This window comes from Camelus ferus, unplaced genomic scaffold (genome assembly GCF_009834535.1).
Source record: "Camelus ferus isolate YT-003-E unplaced genomic scaffold, BCGSAC_Cfer_1.0 contig3504, whole genome shotgun sequence".
NCBI lineage: Eukaryota > Metazoa > Chordata > Mammalia > Artiodactyla > Camelidae > Camelus > Camelus ferus.
In genome coordinates this window covers 1-9358 of record NW_022588821.1, presented here as the reverse complement: position 1 = coordinate 9358, position 9358 = coordinate 1, and the positions used below count along the sequence as shown (strand labels likewise).

Genomic DNA, 9358 nt, shown 5'->3' with positions numbered 1-9358 from the left:
CTACCTGCTGCTTTGGAGTTCAGCCATGGGAACCTGAAAACCAGGGGAGGAGTTTGGGAGGAGGGGGAGGAAAAACATAGCAAATCAGTCAGCTTTGTTTCCTTGTGTTAAAATATTTCTGTAATTGGTGATGGAAAACTGAAGAAATTAAATGATCGTGTCAGCGCTAGAAAAAGCTGCCACCGTTTGGCAATTAAGAGGATAGTTTATACTGGACCTTTTGAAAAAGGCTGAATTTGACCATATTTCCGACCCAGTAAAGGGAGAACTGATTATGTGCCCTGCCTGGATCCAAAACGGAGCTCTGGGGCGCCACTTCAGCCGCATCTGGAGGAGGACATTTCTTGTAAATTCAGTCTGTTGTGCTCTTGGGAAGCCTGTTACCCAGCAGCCACGTTCACAGATTTAACCTGCGTCTGGCATCGGGGCTCTGGCTTTGGGTGGACTTGACCAGGCTGGGAGGTGGTAGGCAGGTGACGCCAGGCACCTGGGACAGACAGGTGCCTTTATCGGCAAACTGGGAGAGCTGGCCAGCGCTGTCCCAGGAGAGGAGGCACAGGCTTGGGCCTGGCAGCGTCCGGGCTCACGCACCCGCCGCCCCTCACCGTCAGCTCTGTGGCCTTGGGCACCTTCCCAACCTCTTTGAGTCTCCAAATGGACAGAAGGAGACAGCTTCCTTAGTCACCTTGGGGGTGGAATGAGCAGAGCACACACATCATAAGCTCTCGTGAAGGTAATTATCAGGTTAATAAAAGCATCCGTGGCCCTGAGAAAGCACCTTTCAGAAGTAAGGGGAACCCCACCGATCCCCCCCCCACTGGAAACATTTCACTATGAAAATATTTCACCACCACTGCCCCACCCCCTCTTTCCACAGCCCCATCATGAAATCTGGGTAGTACTGTTCATCTTGATTCATAAAAAACAAGTTCTGCTTCGGGTTTGCAGGCCTTTGTTTTAAAGGCCTTTTTCCTGTCATGCCCAGAACATTCTGCCACCCGAGCAGCCTGGTCCCTCAGCTGCAGCAGGGGTAGGCCTGGGAGTCGGTGGGAAGTGCCTGGTCTCAGCCCCACCCCACACCTACCTGCTTAATCCGCAGCTGCCAGGTGGCAGGACCGCCAGGGGATCTGTATGCAGCCTCTGCACGTTGGCATCCCCAGCGTAGCTAGGGAGGCTGGCTTGGTCTCTGGGCCCCACCCCGGAGATTCTGATTCTAGGTCTACAGTGGGCCCAACTGGCAGACACCATGGCTCATCTTATAGGTGGGAAATAAATACCCAAGGAGGATACAGTATTTCAGTCTGAAGGGGAGAGAGAAGGCTGCTGTAACAAACTTCATCATTTTTGCTGTTGAAAACAACAAAAGTTTATTTCTTGCTCACACTGCACACCCACCCTGAGATGTTGGAGGGCTGAGCTCCACAGTCACCCTGGGACCCGACTTCACAGAGGCTCCCCCGTCTTGCGAATCTACCATCGGAGCGTGGCTCTCAACACCGCTGGGGAAGGAGAGCGAGGAGAGCCCACGCTGCTCTGCACTGTCTCCGGCGGAAGTAACACCCGCCACTTCCACTTCCTGCTGCCTTGGCCGGAACTGAGCCCGTGGCCCAGCCATGAGGGAGCCTGGAAAGTACCTGTGCTCCAGGAAGGAAGGGAGGACCCGACAGTGAACCCAGGCAACTCCCAGCAGATGGAGAGTCAAGATTCCCAGCAGGGTGCATAGTCCTTAGCTCCTGTCTCCCTCTCTCCACCCGTCAGGCCCTTGCTTCTGCAGACCTCACGTGAGCCAGTCTCCCTGGATGTCTGAGTGGCAGAAGGGATCATCTGTTCAGTCAGCACACACATCTGGAGAACCTCTGTGTCAGGCACTAGGCAGACATGGTCTCCAGCTCTGAGTTCACAGTCAAGTTAGGGAGAGTGACACTAACAAAAATGGCAGAGAAATAATTATACAAGCTCAGTCGTGAGGAATGCTGTGAAAGGAAAGATCTGAGCCAGGAGACATGACCCAGTCGGGGTTCTGGGAGGCTTTCCCGAGCACACGGATCTAAACCAGTCCCAGAAAGAGGAAGAGGAGCCCAGGAGGAGAAGGTGGGGAGGGGAGGGAGCATTGGAGGAGGAGGAGCCAGAGCATTAGGGTCTGAGACATCTCGGAAGGCAGGAGAGGAGAGGAGGCAGGACCTCGAATGCCAGGTTAACACCTGAATTCTGTCCTAAGTGCATTCACATGCTCTGAACAGGTTTTCAGCGGGGGAGTGACATTAAGTTAGATTTCTAGCTTTGTAATACTAACCGCTAATACGTCTTGAACAACATGCACACGTTATTTTTTTAATCTTCACAGGTATCCCATGTAATGGGGACTATTTGCTATTATCCCCATTTTCCAGATGGGCAAACTGCAGCTAAAAAAGATGAAGGAACTTGCCCAAGGTGGTGCTGCTGGATGAGGTGGAGCCAGAACATAAACCTCCAGAGCCACAGACCTCACCCCCTCAGTGCAGAATGTCCCCTCCGGGAGCCACAGAGGGAGGGAACGAGGTGGGGCTCTTCTGCTCATCGCGACAGGAGGCTGGAGTTCAGACAGTGGAGTGGGGAGGAGCAGAGGGATTCGAGATGAGTGATCTGTAATGCAAGAGACTGCCTGAGTGTGAGTGGCAGGAAAAGCCCGGATTTCCGACTGAGGCCGCTGGGTGGAGGGCGGTGTCGTTACTGAGAACACAGAGGAGGAGCAGGTGTGGAAGAGCATCCCTGAAATTAGCATGATGCCTTCCCTGGCTTGACACCTTGCAGATACCAAAACTCAGCCCGAAGAGGTCAAGTTCAGAGGTCAGCCAAGGGAGGGAGGTGGGAGGTGGGCACAGGTTTGCCAGGCACCCAGCAAGCAGGAGGATGGGGAGCAGAGATTCTTGGCAGTGTTTGGGTAAAGGCCCTAAATTCCAGAAGCCACGGGGCCAGGCAGATAGCATGAGTGAAGCGGGCTTGGGTGCCAGACAGGACGCCAGGCAAACGGCAGATGCGTGCCCTGCCCAGAGGCACCACCCTCCTTGGCTCCTGCTGACGGCGGCCACTTGGATATGTGGGGGCAGGGCCAGGTCACGGTCCCAGCGATAATTAGGAGCCGAGCACATCACGTGGTTGGACTCATGTAATCTTCACTACAACCCATGAGGCAGGTGCACTATTACTGCCCCCAGATCTTCCGATGTGTCGAGAGAGGCTGGGGATCCAAGTTAGGGGACGTTTTCAGAACTTTAAATATGTGCTAAAAATTGTAAAAAGAAAATGTGCTGTCAAGACAAAGCATCCCAGCCATGAATGTGGCCTCTGGGTGACCAGTCTGCTTGGGGAATTGGGCCCCAGGCCAGGTGCTCAGAGTGCCCAATGGCCAGATCTAGACCCACCCAGGGACAGGAGATGGACCTTCTGCCTCTTGGGAAAGAAGCACACCCGGAACCGGGGGCAGCAAAGCCAGCCTGCCTGCCTGCTCCACGGGGCTCGGTGAGGGCGGGGCTTTGTGAGAGGCTTTGTGCAGTAAGTGGTAAGGGCAGGAGAGTTCTGCAGAAACTTTGTTTCTTTGGGAAATGTGATTGTAAGGAGTGTCTTACCAGCCCATAAATGCCACTTGCATGGGGTTTTAGCAAGGCATCTGGAAGGGTGAGAGCCAGGCTCTAAGCTCAGGTATCACTGGGGCCCCACTTGCTTGGCTGGGTTTTGTAGCCATTAATTTCGCCCTGCCGGTCACCACCTGCCATTTTGCCAAGTTATCATTACTACCGGCTTTTTTTTTTTTTTTTTTTTTTTTGGTTTTTTTTAAAGGCATTGCTCATTTTAGAAAGCTGTCTGTCAGAAATGCTTAAAATAAAAACAGTCTTTGCACTTGGAGGAATAAGTTAATCTTGAAAGTCACTTGGGTAAGAATTTCTCAACACTGTTGGGTACATGAACTGTATTTGCAAGGAAGCCAGTACAGGTGTTTCTGGTGCGTGGCCTTTGATGAGTGGGCCCTTTTCAGTTTATTTCTTGATTCAGCAAATATGTACTGAGACCCTGCTAGGTGCCAGGTGGTATTCTAGGCCTTGGGGACACAGCATGAACCAGATGAGTGTGATCCCTGCCTACACAGACCTGACCTTCTAGTGGGGCCCACCAGCCCGGGCAGGCCATGGGAGCCCAGAGGGAGAGCGGGCGAGTCCGAGGGCCAGGGAGAGTGGAAGAGAGGGGGCGGGCAGACCCCGGCCTGGTGGAGGAGAAGCACTTCACGTCCATGACCATTTCCCAGGGTGGGGGGGGAGCCGCAGCTGAGAGGGGGTTCTGTAAGCCAGGGAGCCCGCGGCCTCACTCTTGGGGGTGTGGCCTCTCTGGCCTTGGGTGTGGACGCAGCTGGGCTAGCTTCTGGATCATTTGCAACTCCCCAAGCGAGGCCCAGACCCGCCCTGCTGATTTCCACCTGGTCATTTTGCTGCTGAGGTCTGTCTGTCAGCCCGTCACAGTGTCCTGGTCGGGGCGGGAAAAACTGACAGGTCAACACAAGCAGACCATGCTTAGTCTTGTTCTCAGAGTTGATCGTTTTTATGTGGGGTTGTTTCATTTTGTTTTTTAACCACAACATTTGTAATGGCAGGAGTCCCTAATGAAGACAGCCAAATAAAACCATGAGTTTGAACACAACTATCACATTAGGTAGAATCTATTAATTTGCTGATGGATGGCAGACATCAGCCATCAATGGTGTCATCGAATTTCAAAACTACAGGGGATCTCAGTCCAGCCCTTTACTTTTCCGGAGAGACACTGAGACCCAGAGAGGTGAAGCCAGCAGACAGTGCCAGGGCCTAAACCCAGTGCCCCTTCCCTCTGGTCACCAGATACTGCTAGTACTTAAAGCAGTCGTGCCCTTGGCCCTGTTGAAGGAGCTAGGGGACAGTGGGTGTAGCCCACTAGGCACTGAAAAGAGACCTGGGCTCTTAGGGGCTGGTCAGAGGGCCACACTGGGAGTGGCACAGCTTTTCAGAAAGGTGACGGTAGGAACCTGAGACCTAAGGGAGGGATCATCAGAAATGGTCAGCCCCCATCACAAGCTATGCAGCTACAAATTATGAGACAGAATGGGAATTAAAGGGAGCAGAAAGACCAATTACACGGGCTGGAAAAGCACTCCCAGGTAAAGATGTCGAACGTGGACAGTTGGCAGTAAGCCTCTGCATTCATGTGTTTCTTGCAGAGATGCGGCTCTATGGTGCGCCCCTCTTTACCTCTCCACTGCTCGCACTCTCTGCTCTCTCAGGTGCTGCACCTGCCTGGGGTTGCTGGAAAGTTCCTCACTCCACTTGCCTCCAGGCCTGAATACCTGTGACCTGCCTGCAGCACACCTCTTTCCCCTCCCCTGCCCCCAACTTCGCTAATTAATTTTCGACCTTCAGGTTTTATCAGCTGTCCTTTCCTCCATGAGATGTCACATAAAAGGAGCACCTTCGTCTTGTCCTCTCTGTGCTGGCTCCCAGTGGCTCTAACCCCAGTCATTGTCCTTGGTTCCAGGTGACAGACCATGCCACCACCGCCCTCCTCCACTATCAGCTGCCCCAGATGCCTGATGTCGTGGTCCGGTCCTTCATGGTAAGTGGCTTTGGGAGCCAAGTCTCCCCCTTGGTCCTCGGCCCTTCGGGTGAGGACAGACAGCTCACAAGGTGGCCGGCTCGCCTTCATCTCGCCGGGGCCTCGCGGCAGGAGGCGGCCCAGTTTGGAAATGATTCGTCTTTTAAACTGGGGACGGGTCTAGGAGAAACCAGTTCCCTCTTAATTAGCTGGTGTTTCCTGCCCGTGCTGAGCAAACGTGGGTGGTTTCAGAAGTGATCGTCCGACACAGTCCCCACCCTTGATTTAGTCACTGGGTGTTCATTGAGCTCCAGGCCCTGCGCTTGGCGCTGGGCAGGTGCAGTGACTAAGATGAATCCTGTCGTTCCTCCAAGACACCTACGCCTTGGCCTGGCAGTGTCAGAGCTCAGGAAGGAGACTGACCCAGAATCAGCCATTCCTGTGGTCTCTGGTTTGCTGGAGTCGGCTGCTGCCAGCTCTTGTTAAATGTCCAGGATTTCTCGAGCTGGTTGTTCAGCCACTGGTAGCTTGACATCGAACCGGAATACTTACCTTGTGGAAATCAGTCCTACAGGTCAGGAACCCTCCTCCGCCCCCCACCTCCCCCGAGCCACTTCATTAGCATGCGGCCGCCCAAATTTATCATGTGACCACAGGTTGGCCTGAGCAGGGCCAACATCTGTGTCCACCACGTCCCGACAGAACTGGCCAGCTGTTTGGGCACCACACTGACCTGGCTTTGTGCTCACACCAGTCGGCTCCGTTGTTCACTGCTGTTAAACCCCCCTTTTAAACTCACGCTAGGAAGGCTGCCGTTAGAGAAGGCACTCAGGAGACAGAGCCGTCCGCAAGTCCGATCAGTGCTGGCAGATGGGAGGCAGATCACTCCTCCACTCCGTCTCCTCCCATTTGCTGCCACAATTAAGCTTCTAGGAGCCTGCAGTTTATTTCTCAGAAAATACAGCCCAGCTCATTGATCAGTCCCACACTGGGGAGGCCGCCGAAGCAGACCCAGGTGCTCAGCGCAGCCGTCCACGCAGCGGTCCTCTCCTGTGTCGGGAGACCGTGTCAGGCGACTGTCTTCAGCAAGCATTTCCCTTTCATGTCGATAGAAAGACTTGCTTTTAAACCTAACAGGTTGTGATGCCCAGTTTCCCTTTGGTAACTGACCCTGAGATCAAGAAGTAAAAATAGTTTAACTGGAGGATCCACTGACCTCCTCCTGTTTATTGCCAAAACTTCCAACACCAGCCTTCAGCAGGGGGACAGGATCGGGGGTCACTGTCGGCCTCCAGGAAGACAGCGCGGATGAAGATAGGATTTGTAGCAGTAAACTTGCCGACCTCTTCAAAGAACAATTTTCTCTGACCGGCGTAATTTAGGAGGACATTGAATGACGAGATTCACGTGCCCCCATCACAGTGAGAACTTGCTTAACTCGCTGCCTATTACCATGGGTTTGGGTCGGCGAGCTCACGCTCTCCTTGAGTTTGAGAATTGAGTTATGTGAGTCTCATCCTTATGTATGATGCCCGAGGGAACTCTGCACTCTGAACCACTCAAGGCTGTACTTGCTGTTTATTATGTTATTTGGTGGCACCAGGTCGGCCCCACCCTCCCCCCAGGTGCACTGGGCCACGTCGTGACAGTGAGTGGTGACCTCTGAAATCAGATTAGAAGAAAGGCACGTTGACCTTAGGAGAGAATTCTGAAATCGCCACCCACGCGCAGCCCCCTCCGCACGCGTCCACGCCCACCTCCGGGTGGTGACCTGGGAGAGGATCAGTGCTAACACCCAGGAGACGCGGAACTTGGGGGTGAAGTGTTACTTGCAGCCCCGGAGCCCCGAGGCTGCGCCTAGCTCACGGCCACTCCTCCGGGAGCGTGTCCTGCCTCTGAGAGGAGGGGTTTCTATTTTAAAGCTCCCTTCGTTGGGAGGGGCCCGGGTGCACCAGAACTGAAAATCAGCAGTGTTGTGACCTTGCGGATTCTGCGTGCAGCGTTTTGTAAAATCACAGGGTCCCTCCTGGGGTCACAGCCAACTTAAGTTCTCTGCCCTCAAGATCATTAGGCCTGACGGGAAGGATGACATTGGAAGCCCCCGGATCCTGTTTCTTTCATTTCTCTCCTCACTTCTCTTTTTAGACCTGGTTAAGAAGTTACATAAAGCTGTTCCAGGCCCCTTGCCAGCGCTGCGGGAAGTTTCTCCAAGATGGCCTTCCCCCCACGTGGAGGGACTTCCGAACCCTCGAAGCTTTCCACGACACCTGCCGGCAGTAACCCCCGCCCACAGACCCCCGTCCGGCACTGTCCCGGACAAGCCCTAAGTGATGCCGATGGCTCAGACGTGTCTTCACAGCCCCGGTGTCACTCCCTCCCTCCTGCAAAACAGCATGCTGCACATTGAGGCCGAACTTGAAGAGCAGACCCCGTCTCTGCTGATGGAACTAATTAGATGCTTTAGCTGGAGAACGGAAGGCAGAGAAGGCCTTGCGAGGACTCAGTATCAGTGACACAGCGTGTTCTCCCCTGCATGTTAGCGAGGCGGTGAGCTGACTCCTGGGTCTGTCCGTGTTCTAAGTTGTTTCATGGTTTGAATGAGCCCTTGTGTCATGCGGGCTTGTGTTTTGTTTTGTAACTTATTTTTATAAGCAATAAACCTTTTGTACCCAGGACAAGGCTTTGTCTTCTGTTTCTTGAAGCACCTTTGACGTGCAGCTCTGTGAACATGTGAGCAGATCTGGGCCTTTCGAGGAAGGCAGACTTAGTGATGTCTGTATTTGAAATGGTGCTTTTTGAGGACTCATTTCCCTGCTTCTTGCAGGAGAGAGGGCAGTGTTGGCAAATCTTCCATTTCAAAGATGTTTTGGTGGCTTTGAAAATTGTTCTTTTTGAGGGAAAAAGTACACAGATGTTTCATTTTACTAAACCAGGAACTCACGCACATGCAGAAGGGAAAGGAACCTGCCCAAGTGACCAGCCGGGACACGTGTGAGCTGGGTGTGCCTGGCTTGCGTGTCCCGTGTTTTGCCGTAAATGTTAAAATGAACAGGTTCCAGCCCAGACTGCTGAGCTGATTCGGGGCCTTGACCCCCAGTTTGAAGCCACAACCTGTTCGTAGGGAGAAGCATTGACCTGCTGAAGGTCTTGTGAAGGATGGGAGAGTCCCCAGAGCTTCCTAGACCCAGCCTCCACTACAACTAATGTTCTCTTTATAATGAATGATGCCAGAGAGACACTGCCTTCTGAGAAGTCCCAAAGAATGGTGGCTCCTACCTGGGTTCTGGTCCTACACAGACCCTCCACACCGAACCCTACCGGGCTGAAAGAAGCCAGAAGATGAAGGCGATTTGGTGATGGGAAGTGATGGACAGGGCCACTCCAGGTGTGGTCCTGTAGCTGTGGCGTCATGGGAGCTTATCAGAAACACAGATCCTCACGCCCCCCTTGGACCAACTGAATCAGATGCTCTGGGAAGTGGGGTCCAGCAACCTGGTTACTAACAAGCCCTGCAGGCGAGAACCTCAGCCCTGTCGAGGAGGCGGCCGTGCTCTCAGTGCCGTTTGGGGCGGCAGGACGTAGGGCAGGAACGTCTCCATACCGCAGCTGATTCGGGGCTTATCACATTTGAGTTGCCATCACTTGTAAGATGCACCATTATTTTATGAACCACTAAGAAAGAGAAACATGCTGCCAATTAAACTGTGGCGCAGGCTTTAATGATCATCCTGTGTGACACATGAATCGGTCACACCAGCCTTTC

At 53.4% G+C, this 9358-nt stretch overlaps 1 long non-coding RNA gene across 1 annotated transcript; it reads left to right on the top strand.

Moving 5' to 3' along the window:
- The first annotated feature begins 5268 nt into the window (after positions 1 to 5268).
- LOC116662563 lies at positions 5269 to 8270 on the top strand. The gene is made up of 2 exons (XR_004318538.1): positions 5269 to 5616; positions 7741 to 8270. It is a non-coding gene; the product is annotated as an uncharacterized LOC116662563 (long non-coding RNA).
- The last annotated feature ends 1088 nt before the right edge of the window (positions 8271 to 9358 follow it).